The sequence below is a fragment of the Dromiciops gliroides genome, chromosome 1, assembly GCF_019393635.1.
Source record: "Dromiciops gliroides isolate mDroGli1 chromosome 1, mDroGli1.pri, whole genome shotgun sequence".
NCBI classification, from domain to species: Eukaryota; Metazoa; Chordata; class Mammalia; order Microbiotheria; family Microbiotheriidae; genus Dromiciops; species Dromiciops gliroides.
In genome coordinates, this window is record NC_057861.1 from 381723297 (window position 1) to 381731603 (window position 8307).

Genomic DNA, 8307 nt, shown 5'->3' on the forward strand with positions numbered 1-8307 from the left:
TATCTCAAGAGCAGCCATGGTTTTTCAAACTTGACTTGTAAAGACTTCCACATGGAATAGAGGTGCTGCCACAAAATAGAGCGTTTGGGCAACCAGGTGACAATTCTCCATCTGGTGCTCTTTTGGTAAAAATATCCAGTAACATCATTGTTACACTGCTGTAATAGTCTTTAACACCAGTTAAGGCCAACTCACTGCTAGCACACTCATGTTAGTTTCCTGCTAGGATAATTGTCTAAGAGAGGTAGCATAATATAATGGATGGAGACCTGACCTTGAAGACTAGAAGACCTGCCTCTGGTCTATACTGGCTGAATGACCCAGGGCAAGTCACTTAATGTCTCGGTATTCTAAGCAACTCTCTAAAATTGTAGATTTCAGAAAAGATGCTAGCTAATCTCCTTTGAAAGAGAGTTTCCTCATTCTAGAACTCCCTATTTCAACAGAAGCACAAATCCAGTCCCTTTCCCCTATGCATGTCTAGAGGGTAAAATTTCCATGGTAAAGATTCTTCCCCTTTCACTTCTCCATTCTCTTTCTAAGGATTGATTGAATATACTCAACATTAGTATGTGGAAATAATACCCTGACCTTTGGGAGCATTCCCAAGATGCTATTATTTAAACTGAAAAGCTCAGGCTACCCCATTAATGAATCAGTCAGTCAATAAACATTTATTAAGTGCCTACTATGTAATGATCTAATTTCTTTATAGAACAAATAATTTCACATTTCAAAACCATTTTGTTTGAGGGGTAAGTACAGGATGTTGTGAATCTGCTATACCATAGTTAGTATATAAAATGGTCCTTTAATATTTATCTTCTTATTAATAGATATAGATTGACTGTTTTAGGTATTTCATGCCACATACCAATTTTATTCAGAATGTAATGGTAATGGAAAGAGAATTGGTTTTTAAGTCAAAGATGCAGGATTTGAATCAAATCTGCTTACCATCCCTGTGACTTGAACAAGTTATTTAAACTTTCTGGTTCTCCATTTCCTCACCCCCCCAAAAAAATGAGGGGGAGTTCGATTAAATATTCTCTAAGATCCATTACAGCACTAAATTTGATAATAATTTTCTAGATCTCCTTCCCTGTCCTCAATGCTCTCTAACTGAAATATTACACAAATAGAAATGACTTTTTCAAAAATGTTCAGAATCGGGGGCAGCTAGGTGGCGCAGTGGATAAAGCTCTGGCCCTGGATTCAGGAGTGCCTGAGTTCAAATCTGGCCTCAGACACTTGACACTTACTAGCTGTGTGACCCTGAGCAAGTCACTTAACCCCCATTGCCCCTCAAAAAAAAAATGTTCAGAATTAAGTTTTCTCCTATAGTTTTCTCTCTAGAATATCCAGTTTACTGCTCTTCTTTTGTATTCATTCCCAAGACTTCCATTGCCATGTCCATGAAGATAACTTACACATCTTTTTCTACAATTTTATCTCTCTTCTAAGATCCAGATCCACAGTCTCCATTTGTCTACAGGAGGATATTTATTTCCAACTAGTCTCCCTGCTAGCACATCAAACTCAACATGTACAAACTGAGACCCTTACCTTTCCCTAAAACCTGCTCTCCATTTCATTTACTAATTGTGACACCAGCACTCACCTTGTGTTCCATATTGAGGTTATCTTGGATTGCTCCTATCTTTCAAGTCCTATTTAACCAGTGAATAATCATCAATTGTCTCTCTAAAATATCTCTTAAATCAATCCACCTCTCTCTTTCCACTGCCACCACCCTAGTAGAAATTCTTCCTCCTTATCATGTGCCTAGGCTCTTCTACTACCTTTTGTAACATGTCCTTTAACCTCCCCACTCTAGTCCGGGTGTTCTTAACCTTTATGGTGCCATGGCCCCTTTCTGCAGCTTGGATTGTTTCTCAGAATAATATTTTAAATAAATCAAATAGAATTAATAGGATTACAAAGGAAACCAGTTATGTTAAAATCAAGGGTCAAAATATTTTTTAAGAATAAGGTCATGGACTCCAGGTTAAAAACCCATGCATCAGGGGCAGCTAGATGGCACAGTGGTTAAAGCGCTGGCCCTGGATTCAGGAGTACCTGAGTTCAAATCCAGCCTCAGACACTTAACACTTACTAGCTGTGTGACCCTGGGCAAGTCACTTAACCCCCATTGCCCCGCAAAAAAAAAAAAAAACAAACAAACCATGCATCTAAGCAATCTTCCATATAACTTCTAGAATAGACTTTTTGGGGGAGGGGGGGTTGACTTATCCATTTATTATTATTTTTAATAGAATTTTACTTTTTAAAATATATGTAAAAACAAAATGTTAACATCAATTTTTTTAAAACTTTGTGTTCCAACTTCTCTTCCCCTCCTCCATTCACACCCCCCACCCACAAAAACTCAAGCAATTCAAAATAAGTTATACATGAGTAGTCATGGAAAAATTCCCATATTAGCTAGCTGTGAGAGAAAACAGTCAAAAAACGCAAAACTTCAGATTTAGAAATTGTCAAAGAGGAAAAGAAAAAAAAATTTAATGTGTTTCCATCTGTTTTCAGATACTATCAGTTCTTTCTCTGCAGATGGGCTGCAATCTTCATAAGTCCTTCAGGGTTATATTAGATCATTGCCTTCTGAAAATAACCACATGCTTCTCAGCAGATCATCCCCCTCTATTGCTGTTATTTTGTATATAGTACATTTCACTCTGCTTCAGTTCATTTAGGTCTTTCCAGGTTTTTCTGATAGTATCCTGTTCATCATAACCTGTATATAGTACCTTAAGCTTGACAGAGAATTTTCTTTATAAAAGCCCAGCAAAGTAGGTACCCTACATTTTGCTATTATAATCAATCATCATAACTATTTCCCTCCATCCCACTCCCTTCCCATGACATTTACTCTCTCTTCTTTTTACCTCCTCAGAAGTGTTTTACTTCTGACTATCCTCTCCCTCGCTCTGCACTCCCTTTTTTCACCCATCCTTCCTTATCTTCTTCCCCTCCTATTTTACTGCAGGGTTAAATAGATTACTCCTCCCAACTGGGTATGAAGGCTATCCCCTCCATGAGCCCACTCCAACGAGATCAGGGTCCCTGAGCTAATTCTGTGTTCTAAATTGTTCTTCCTTCCTCCCTCCTCAACCCTCCCTATGAGATCAAGCAATTCAATGTCATACTGGTGCAGTAATGCAGAACATCTTCATCTTCCTTGAAAGTGTTTTGGTTTTTACTGCTCTCTCTCCCAATCTACCCTTTCCTCCTTCCCCTCTTTCCCCCTCCCCTTTTCTCCCTCACTCCTCCCCTCAGGGCAAAAATATATTACTATACCTACTTGAGTATGTATGTTGGTCCTTCTTTGAGCCAATTCTGATGATATCAAGGTTCACTCACTCCCCAACTCCTTCCCCGTCTTCTACTCTCCTCCATATGCTTTTTTCTTGTTTCCTTCATGTGAACTACCTCTCCTCAGACCATCTCTCCCCTTCTCCCTCCCCCAGTTTATTCCTCCTACACCTCAACCCTATTTTAATGATGTCATCATGGATTAGTTAGGTGGCACAGTGGACAAAGCACCAGCCCTGGACCCAGGAGGCCCCAAGCCCAAATCCAGCCCCAGACATAAGATACCCCACCCTGTCTGCCCTACAAAGAACAAAACACAAATGCTTTACAGATATAATCCCTTCATATTCAGTTCAGCCCTGTCTTCTGTGAATTGCTTACTGAGATAGTTCTTATGATTTCAAAGTATTCTCTTCCCATATAGAAATGTTAACAGCTTGATCTTTTAATATCCCTCATGAAGTCTTTTTCCTGTTTATCTTTTTATGCTTCTCCAGGGTCTTGTATTTGAAAGTCAAATTTTCTATTCAGTTCAGGCCTTTTCATAACAAATGCTTGAAAGACCTCTTTCTCATTGAAATCCCATTTTTTCCTCTGAAAGATTTTATACTCAGTTTTGCTGGGTATGTGATTTTTGACTGAAGTCCCAGTTCCTTTGCCCTCTGAAATATGATCTTACTTTATCCTTATTGGAACTCCACAGTATTTGAATTCCTTTTTTCTAGCTGCTTGCAGTATTTTCTCCTTGACCTGGGAGTTCTGGAATTTGGCTATAATATTCCTGGAGGTTTTCCTTTTGGGATCTCTTTCAGGAGGTGATCGGTGGATTCTTTCAATTTCTATTTTAGCTTCTGCTTCTAGAATATCAGGGCAATTTTCCCTCACAATCTCTTGGAGGATGGTGTCTAAGCTCTTGTTTTGGTCATGGTTTTCATGTAGTCTAATGATTTTCAAATTATCTCTCCTAGATTTATTTTCTAGGTCAGCTGTTTTTCCAAGGAGATATTTCACATTGCCCTCTATTTTTTCATTCAGTTGGATTTGCTTTACTGTGTCTTGGTTTCTTATAAGGTCACTAGCTTCCATTTGTTCAATCCTAATTCTTAGGTAGTTATTTTCATCAGACAGTTTTGTAATCTCCTTTTCCATTTGGCTTTTCAAACTGTTGAGTTTTTCTCATGACTCTCCTGCATCGCTCTCATTTCCCTTTCCTTTCTTTCCTCCTTTTCTCTACATCTTCTATTTCTCCTACTTTCTCTTCAAAGTCCCTTTTGAGAGCTTCCATGGCCTGAGACCAGTTCATTTTTTTCTTGGAAGCTTTGGATGTTGGAACGTTGACCCTGTTATTCTCTTCTTCTTTTGAGGTTGTATTGTGGTCTACCTTACCCCCAAAGAAGTTTTCAATGGTCTTCTGCTTTCTCTGCCTATTCATCCTGGCTTACTATTTCTTGGCTTTTAACTTCTTAAAGTGTGGCGCTGCTTCCAGGACACACTGTTCAAGCTACTGCGTGGCCCTGGCAATGGTTGGGCTTCTTCTCAGCCTGCCTGTCCTCGCTTTCATTTGATTTTAAACTCTCCACTGGGGGGTGGGGGTGGGGGCTGCTTCTCGGTTCCGCTCCTGTTCTCAGCTTCAGAGGGTCTCAGGTGTTTGGGGTTGAGGCAGGGCAGGTTTCAATTTCACCTGGCCTGTTCTCAGGTCTGGGGATAACTCTGGCCTATTCACTAAGAAACCAACCAGCAAAGCTTTCTGTGGTGTGGTTCTCAGTTTCCAATGAGACTGCTCCCCTGTTCCCCTCCCCCACCTGGGCCTTCAGCCGCTCAGGATTTCTTCCTGGTTGCCCACTCGGGTGAGACAGTCAAATCATTCCCCCCAGTTCACTGGTAACCCTGCACTTACCCCCCAGGCCAGCCATTCAGCCCGACCGCACGCTCGGTTCCAGAAGACGCATGTGCTGCAGCCGATTCAGAGGCACTGGGGCAAATTCCTCGGGCGGGTGTCTGGTGTGTTGGCCTACCTTCAGGGTTAGGCTTTATTCGTGGCCCAACAGGGCCCCCTAAAATCTATCTATAGCTGGAGAAAACTCTCAGCCAGGATTTTTGTGTGTTTTTCTACCCCAAGGGTTATTTTATTGCTATTTGGGGGGGCGATTGTATCAGGAGCCCTGTGCATCTAATGTCTTTCCTCTGCCATCTTGGCTCCCCCCCTAGAATAGTCTTTCTTGAACATAAATCTGGTCATGTCATTATTCTGCTGAAAAATCTTGGGCAGCTACTCAACAGTCCAAATTCCTTTGCCTGGCTTTCAAAGTTCTCTGAAATATAACACCTCAACAAGCTTCTTGACTCTGATGCACACCATTTCACTTTCGATTACACACACACACACACACACACACACACACACACACACACACACACAAATAAAATCTGCTTTCATTCCTCTTTTCAAGCTATTTCTAGTGCCTGGAATTACTTCCCTCTTCATTGTTACTGGTTGATTCCCCATCTTTTAAGGTTCAGCTCAGTTGTTACTTCCTCCCTTATGTCTTCCCTGATTTCCTTCTCCTCATCCTCCACCCAACACTTCTGGAATGACCACCCTTAGTTCTTCCATAGAACTTTGTTTTACAACTCTTGAATGTACTTATCATATAATACTGTGAATTATAATTTGCATCACTCCCAAGACCTACAACAGTATAAGCACATGTATGTACATGCATGCACTTAAACACACAGGCACATGCGTGCACACACACACTGCCCTTCATAAAATTCATGAATGAATGATTAAATAAATTTTGCAATATATATACGTGACTTCTCAAGTCATTTTGTCTCAACGCTTTTTTTTTTTTGAGGGGGCAATGGGGTGTTAAGTGACTTGCCCAGGGTCACACAGCCAGTAAGTGTCAAGTGTCTGAGGCCGGATTTGAACTCAGGAACTCCTGAATCTAGGGCTGGTGCTTTATCTACTGCTCCACCTAGCAGTCCCCCTCAATACTTACTTTTAACTGGAAATGTCAATACTCAACAAAAAATTCAATTCTGCAAGCATAAAGTTGATATGTTATTCAGTTGACAAGTATTACAGTGCCTATTCTGGGCCAATGCACTGTGCTATTTCCTGGGTATGCAAAGACAATAAATTTTAAAATCCCTGTTTGAAATGAATTTGCATTCTAATTAGCAATCACATATGAAATATATATATCTTAAAATGTAGTCAAAAATACATATGTGTACAGACACACACAAAACAGTTAAATATAAAGTACTTTGGGAGGGTGGGCACTAGCAATTGGGGAACAGGAAACACTTCATTGAGAAGATGGTTCCTGAGCTGCATCTTAAAGGAAGAGAAGTACTCAACTTCACAAATGCTGAGCACTGTTGGAGGTGGGGAAAATCCTGCCCTCCAGGATTTTACCTTGCAAGAATAACAGAGGGGGCAGCTAGGTAGCACAGTGGATAGAGGACTGGCCCTGGATTCAGAAGGACCTGGGTTCAAATCCAGCCTCAGACCCTTGACACTTCCTAGCTGTGTGACCCTGGGCAAGTCACTTAACCCCAATTGCCTCACAAAAAAAAGAAAAACAGAGGTGGGGGTGTTTCCCTGTCTGATGAGCAGTTGAGCCTAAATCACCTATTTATTTACCTTTGAGTTAGCTGCCAGCAAAGTCCTTTGTGAATATTAGCCAAACTTGACCCATGTGTGTGAAGAAGAATGTACTTATTTTGCAATGAAATCTAAGTTGGCTTAAAGGCCACAGCCTCACCAGAATAGGTCCTAATATACTGATGACATTTTATATAATGGATAGATTCTTCAAAAAAGAATATTCTGGGGGCAGCTAGATGGCACAGTAGATAGAGTACCTGAGTTCAAATCCGACCTCAGACACTTAACACTTCCTAGCTGTGTGACCCTGGGCAAGTCACTTAACCCCAACTGCCTCACCAAAAAAAAAAAAAAATTCTGCATATTAAACCCAATTTTTTCTCTCAAAAGCTTTTGGCCCTCTAGATATAATAAAGCTACACTTAACAATATAGCAAACCTTAAAGTAATAGCTATAAATTATTTAAGAGAATAATAGTCAAAATTAACTGGAAAATCTTAAAATTTCCAAAATCAGAATAGAGCACAAACTGGGTGGTGGTGCTCACAACTAGGTTGGGGAGGCATTAATCAGGCTTCCTACTTTACCCCATGGCTCATCTCCAGTTTTCACATTTATTATAAGTAGAAGAGGAGAGCAGAACAAAGTAGGCAGGCTTGGTCTCTCAGAAGCCATTGATCTGTTTATGATTCCCATTTCCCTAAATTCAGAATTCCCTAACACTTCTTGGTTGGTCTTTTAGTAAGAGTAACTGGCATTGATGTAGTATTTTAAAGTCTGCAAAGTGCTTTACATACACTAGGCCACAAATCTAATCCTTTCACCAGGTCTGTCAGATAGGTAACAGAACTTTTATTGCCATTTGATAGATAAGGAAACATGCCCAGAAAAGGGAAGGGTTTAAACAGGGACCCAAATCAGGGTCTCTCCTGACTCCAAACACTCTTTGAACTATATTCTTGGCTGCACTGTAAGGTCTTGTGTGGTATTGCCCTACCACTCCTCCCACCCCAACAAAGGCACATACACACACACACACACACACACACACACACACACACACACGACTTTCTCTTAATAGACTTTTGCATGCCACTTTCAATATCTGAATATAAAATACATTGGATTTAGAGTCAGAGGACCTGGGTTTGAATCAAAATTATGCTACTACTTCTGACACCTTGGGAAAGTCACAATCTCTCCAGGCTATAGTTAGCTCATGTGAAAAGTAGAAGAGTTAGACTAGACAATGTCTATGATCCATTCCAGTTCTAAATCCCAGTGTGTGTGTCTGTGTGGGTTTTTTGTTTGTTTGTTTTGTTTTGTTTTTTTGCAGGGCAATGGGATTTAA